This window comes from Lucilia cuprina, chromosome 2, assembly GCF_022045245.1.
Source record: "Lucilia cuprina isolate Lc7/37 chromosome 2, ASM2204524v1, whole genome shotgun sequence".
Lineage (NCBI taxonomy): Eukaryota > Metazoa > Arthropoda > Insecta > Diptera > Calliphoridae > Lucilia > Lucilia cuprina.
Genome location: NC_060950.1, coordinates 62,672,751 through 62,678,860, shown reverse-complemented (window position 1 = coordinate 62,678,860; position 6,110 = coordinate 62,672,751). Strand labels below are relative to the sequence as shown.

The window sequence follows — 6,110 nt, the reverse complement described above, 5'->3', positions numbered from 1 at the left end:
TCAGTTCTAGTTCAGTTCTAGTTCAGTTCTAGTTCAGTCCTAGTTCTGTTCTAGTTCAGTTCTAGTTCAGTTCTAGTTCAGTTCTAGTTCAGTTCTAGTTCAGTTCTAATTCATTTCTAGTTCACTTCTAGTTCAGTTCTAGTTCAGTTCTAGTTTAGTTCTAGTTTAGTTCTAGTTCAGTTCTAGTTCAGTTCTAGTTCAGTTCTACTTCAGTTCTAGTTCAGTTCTAGTTCAGTACTAGTTCAGTTCTAGTTCAGTTTTATTTCAGTTCTAGTTCAGTTCTAGTTCAGTTCTAGTTCAGTTCTAGTTCAGTTCTAGTTCAGATCTAGTTCAGTTCTAGTTCAGTTCTAGTTCAGTTCCAGTTCAGTTCTAATTCAGTTCTAGTTTAGTTCTTGTTCAGTTCTAGTTGAGTTCTATTTCAGTTCATGTTCATTTTTACTCTAAATTATCATGTTTTATTTTTATTCTCTTTATATTTCACTTTCTCTCGCTCTTCCAGTTTTCTTTGTAAAACTATTTCATTGACATTTCTAAATTACAGTTTGCTGTCATTATGACATTCTTTTCCTGTCATTCGCTTTTAAAGATCAATGAATTGAAATATTTGTGTTTAATGACCACCGAAGATCAATGAAACAAAAACTCATTGAAAAAATTTTCTTATAATTTATTTAAATCACCTGTAACTGCGACAATTGTTGACAGCATGAAAATTACTCTAAGCAAATTTTTCGAAATTTGCATTGCGTTTTAACAATGTTTGTTATTTTCGAAATTCCGTAGAATGATAATGATCACCACTAGCAGCGTTCGCCAGGAAGCGCCGTAGTAGCAATAAAGATCACTTGTTAAAAAATAGATTTTAAAAAAATTTTTATATTTTAACTGGGTTATTGCAAAATAAGGGTTTCATTAGCACGTGTGTTAAAACATAAACATTATATTGAAAAATGTTTTGAAGTTTTCTTTTGTTATTAAATAATGCCGCACATCTTTGTCAAGTAAAATTTGAACTTTTTTTTTCCTTTACACCGAAATTTTCGTTTTATTACATTTTCTTGAGAAAAAGAAAATGTTTTACTAAAACATTTTATGGTTTGTTTTTATTTTTCTAATTTTTTTTAACGACCCGACAATTTATTTTCTTTTGGGCGGCCTTTCCACCATTAGACAAAAACGGAAAGTAGATGCGTTGAAGCAAAAAAAAAAAATGCGTTCAAAAATAGACGAAAAAACGAAGACGCGTAGCGTTGAAAGATCGCTTTAGATTTATAGAACTTTATCAATGATCGTACGATGTGAGACTAGAAGACAAATTTAGTAAAACAGCCCGCTGGTTGCCAAAAAAAATAAGCGATAAAGAAAACATCAGAAGATGTTGACATTTTTGTTTTTGTTTTTAATTATAAAATTTATCGTACTTTTTCCTACAAATGAAAAATCAGAGAGCGATCACTCGAATAAAATATATATATTTACGATATTTTACTCAATAGTGGATTTGTAGTAGAAAATATTTATAATTTGTTTTTACAACAATTTCATAGAATGAGTTTTGGATATTTCTCTTTCATTGAGTAAAATTTTATAAGAAAGAGAGAGGGAGCGTAAAAAGGGTGACACTTCTAAGAATTTTCTTAAAAGTTTTGTCTTTGTTTTCTTTAATTAATTTATTCTTAATTTAGCAAAGTAAATGGGAAATTACAGAAAAATAAGCACAGTTGTATTTTTTGGTAGGTTAAAAACAGTTTAGTACCAATTGTATCTATAAATTGGCCAATATCATGCGTTTGGACTCGATTTCATATTTCAAAAAATTTTTCTTTAGGAAAGTAGATATATATATATAAGCAAAGCTTTGTAGGTATCTAATAACCGAATTATCTTTTGTCCAGATATGTAAAAACTTTCCTTTTTCACTTCCAGATCAGTTCTAGTTTAGTGCTTGGTCAGTTCTAGTCTAGTTCTTGGTCAGTTCTGGTTCAGTTCTAGTTCAGTTCTACTTCAGTTCAGTTCTAGTTCAGTTCAGTTCTAGTTTAGTTCTAGTTCAGTTCTAATTGAGTTCTAGTTGAGTTCTAGTTGAGTTCTAGTTCAGTTCTAGTTGAGTTCTAGTTGAGTTCTAGTTCAGTTCTAGTTCAGTTCTAGTTCAGTTCTACTTCAGTTCTAGTTCAGTTCTAGTTCAGTTCTAATTCAGTTCTAGTTCAGTTCTAGTTCAGTTCTAGTTCAGTTCTAGTTCAGTCCTAGTTCAGTTCTAGTTCAGTCCTAGTTCAGTTCTAGTTCAGTTCTAATTCAGTTCTAGTTCAGTTCTAGTTCAGTTCTAGTTCTAGTTCAGTTCTAGTTCAGTTCTAGTTCAGTTCTAATTCAGTTCTAGTTCAGTTCTAGTTCTAGTTCAGTTCTAGTTCAGTTCTAGTTCAGTTCTAGTTCAGTTCTAGTTCAGTTCTAGTTCAGTTCTAGTTCAGTTCTAGTTCAGTTCTAGTTCAGTTCTAGTTCAGTTCTAGTTCAATTTTTGTTCAGTTCTAGTTCAGTTCTATTTCAGTTCTGGTTCAGTTCTAGTTCAGTTCTAGTTTAGTTCTAGTTCAGTTCTAGTTCAATTTTTGTTCAGTTCTAGTTCAGTTTTCTATTTCTGGGAACTTTGATATAGAAAATGAGTTTCTTTAGTATATATTTAGAGGAATTTCTCTAGAGCAGACTGTCTTCTGTAGCAATTTGTCTAAGAATGTTTTTTTCTTTATAAAGGAGAATACGCTCTCTTTAGAAAGTTCTCTGTAGCGAAGTTGAGCCATTTTTACGATTTTCTGTAAACCCACATTTGTTATTATTTACAAGTCTTATTGTTTTTCCATTTATTTGCAGAATCTCTGCAAGCACGTGCGTCAAACATATGTCAACAGCTGATTTTCAAACGAGGGAATACCTTCTCCCAAACCCAAAAAACTAAAACAACAATATGAACATTTACACAGCTGAGCTCAACGAACCTAAAATTATACACAAAAATTACAGACTGTATGACGCAGTGATAGAAAATAAAAAAGTAAACAAAATATAAATATGCAATGTGAGAGAGTGAGAAGTTTCTCTAACAAGAGAGAGGAAATTTTTATGTTGTGATGAGTATTTTCCAAACACCTCTAAGAAGAGGTGTTAACTAGTGTTAGATTGTTTTTAGAAAGTGAGTAGGAAGTAAAGCTGCCTAAAGTGTGGGTGCTGACAATAATGCTTAAACAAAATAACGGTAAATGCTAAGAGTACTTAAGTGAAGAGAGTAAGAGAAATAATATAGCCCAATTTAAAATTTGAAATATATGTGTGTATGTATGTTGTTACAGGACCTATAAGAAGTAAAGTGTGAAAGAGAGGTGGGTAGTGTAAGTGTTTGGTTAAATGTATGTTGAATTTCCCTTTCGTATTATTATTACTGGAAGTTAACCATGTTTTGCCGGTTACAAACATACATATGTACATACATATATGTATGTATGTTGTTAGTGTTGTACAGTGTGTGAGATTTTGTTGGTTTTGTGATAATGATTATAATCATTAAACATGGAAAAATTGAAAATGTGAATGTGACTCTGCTGGCTAAGGCAATGGAAAATTGTTACCAAGTGCCAAAACAGCTGTTATAGCGGTTTCGATTTTTGTTCCTGTTGTCTATGTTATTGTTATGAAAACAGAAAAAAAAACAAGAGTGTATTTATGCTGCTATACAACTAAGCAGAGAGGGAGTGTGTGTGTGAGCGAGTGAGTGGGTGGTTGGGCTTTTGTAAAAAGTTGTTGAGGTAAAGGTTTTAACGAGGATTTCTATTCCTAGCACGTGATATTTAAAATGTGTTTTATTTGTTGTGATTTTTTTGGTTATATTTCTTAAATACTTATTGTGACGTTGTTGTTAGGTTTATGAGAAAAGGGTTGGGTTAGTCCCAGTTTGATTGGGAGTGTGTGTGTGTGTGTGTTTATGCGAAAGGATAATAAAGTAATTATTTGTGAGAAATGTAGAAAAGTGAAAATATTTGTATGTATCTTAGATATTATCTAGGATTTAATCAAAATTAAAAAAAATAAGAAAAACTATTAAAAATTATAATGGGAGGACATACTTCTTTTTATTTTATCTAAAATATTTGTTTTAGACTCTTCTCTCTATAGAGACGCGAATTTTCCAGAATAATCTTTACTAAAAAGTGTCTTGTTTAAGCACTTTCCTTTCTTCTTTATTGCAATGCACGCTTTCTCTCTGATAATACACTACTTCGATAAAAGTGTCTTTTAAGACTCTTTAAATAATGTCCCTTTCTTAAAAATCTCTACCATATGATCTATATGATTATCAAGTGAACATTTAGCAAGGATTCCCACCTTTCTTTCTAGCAAAAACCGATGACAGGTCCAGTATCCTAGAAAGCTTTATTCAGCGAAAAGGATCCCATAATGGAACTTTTATCACAGGAAAGGGAATATGAATGATATAAAAGAAAAACAGAAACTCCTTTGCCGAACAATATAAAAAGCAAGGCTAGGCTAGCAGACGACACTTGGAACATGGTTTCTCAAAGAAGTGAACTTAAGCTACAGTTAAACAGCAGCACTCTGAAGCAACGGAGAGAGAGAGAGAACTGCTAGAAGAGATAACAAATCTTTAAAACGTCTTGTATTTTCCGAAGAAGAATCGTTTATATCGTGAACAATATGAAGAAATTACATCTGATGATAAACAGTCTCATCAAACGAATGTGTAACAGGAGAAACTAACCCAGCATAAGTCAAAGGTGAACATCGGAAAGTTAGGAAATAACAGAACATCACTCAGAGATAACGAAAAGAGAGAGAGATAGAGAGAGCGGCAAGAAGATGCCAAATGAAGTTTTTAAAACAGCTTGAAATTTTGGAAGGCTTTGCTAGCAGACGACTCTTGGAATCAGGTTTCTCAAAAAAATGAAACTTAAGCTATAGATATAGAGCAACTTATGCAGCCCTCGGACATAGAGAGAAAGTGCTTCAAGAAGAGACAGCGCAAACAATGTTTAGGTTTATATCCTAATTTAAAAACTACTCTCTACAACAGAAAGTGTAACTGAAAAACAACAACCAGTTTAAGTAAGCTACAGGAAACCATCGGGAAATTGTGAAGTAACCAGGCAGTAGGTGAAAATGATATATATGAGTCGGGCACTGAAAAGAAAAGGAGTTCTCCATAGCCCGTATTACAAGAGCTTCATATATATACAACAGAATGCAGAACTCTGAGTTCAATGCTGAACCATTTAACGCTGGTAAAACTAAAAGGTACCCTAACACCTTATATCTCTAAGATTCCTATTCTTTCAACTTTCCTCAGTAAAAAAGTTTTTACTTTAAAAACTTCTCAATAAAACTGTATGTTTTTGTCTGTCTGTCTGTCTTCGCTGAACACTTTTTTATAAAACAGAATTTGAAAACAATTCTGTATAGAAAATTAATTGAAATTATCAATACTCCTAATGAAGAAGACTTCTCTAGAGAAAACAAAGATTTTTCAAAAAATTCTGTTTAGAAAAGTTTCCTCTCCTGCCAAAACTCCATTGTTGCAAATTTCTTACATTTCTTTCATACCGATTTAACATCCTGTTTGCGCCACAACTACAAACATACAATTTTTTATTTGGTTATTGTCTTATAACAATTTATTAAAGATTTATAAGACAATTTTCAAATTCAACGTTTTGAAAATAAAATAATTTCGCATCTAGCAATACTAGTGCAGATTTCAAATACTTACTTTACCTGAGTTTGTCTTGCATCTGGCAATACTAGTGTATACTTAAACTGTATGTCCTGGCAATGCCCCGACCACCATTTGACTGAGGTTGTTGTTTCTACTAAATTCGAATATAGTATAGGCAACAACCAAATAAACCAAGAAGAAAACTTAAACAATTAACACATTTTATACTGTACTTCATTTTTGAAAAATATTTGGCAAATAGATGGCGCCATATGTATTAGTTTGAAATAAATATTTCTTCTATATATTTATCTATCTATCTATCTATCTATCTATCTATCTATCTATCTATCTATCTATCTATCTATCTATCTATCTATCTATCTATCTATCTATCTATCTATCT

General features: G+C 31.8%; 1 protein-coding gene across 3 annotated transcripts in view; it reads left to right on the top strand.

Annotated features, from left to right (window-relative positions):
* The window catches only part of LOC111685982, a 62,968-nt gene that overhangs the window by 23,640 nt on the left and 33,218 nt on the right, over window positions 1-6,110 (top strand). For 2 of the 3 annotated variants that reach the window (XM_046954169.1, XM_046954179.1), the window contains exons 1-2: window positions 3,125-3,235; window positions 4,372-5,286. The gene's annotated coding sequence lies outside the window, so the exon portion shown is untranslated. Of the gene's footprint in view, window positions 1-3,124; window positions 3,236-4,371; window positions 5,287-6,110 lie in introns of those variants that run through there. The other variant, XM_046954175.1, reaches the window with a different exon arrangement.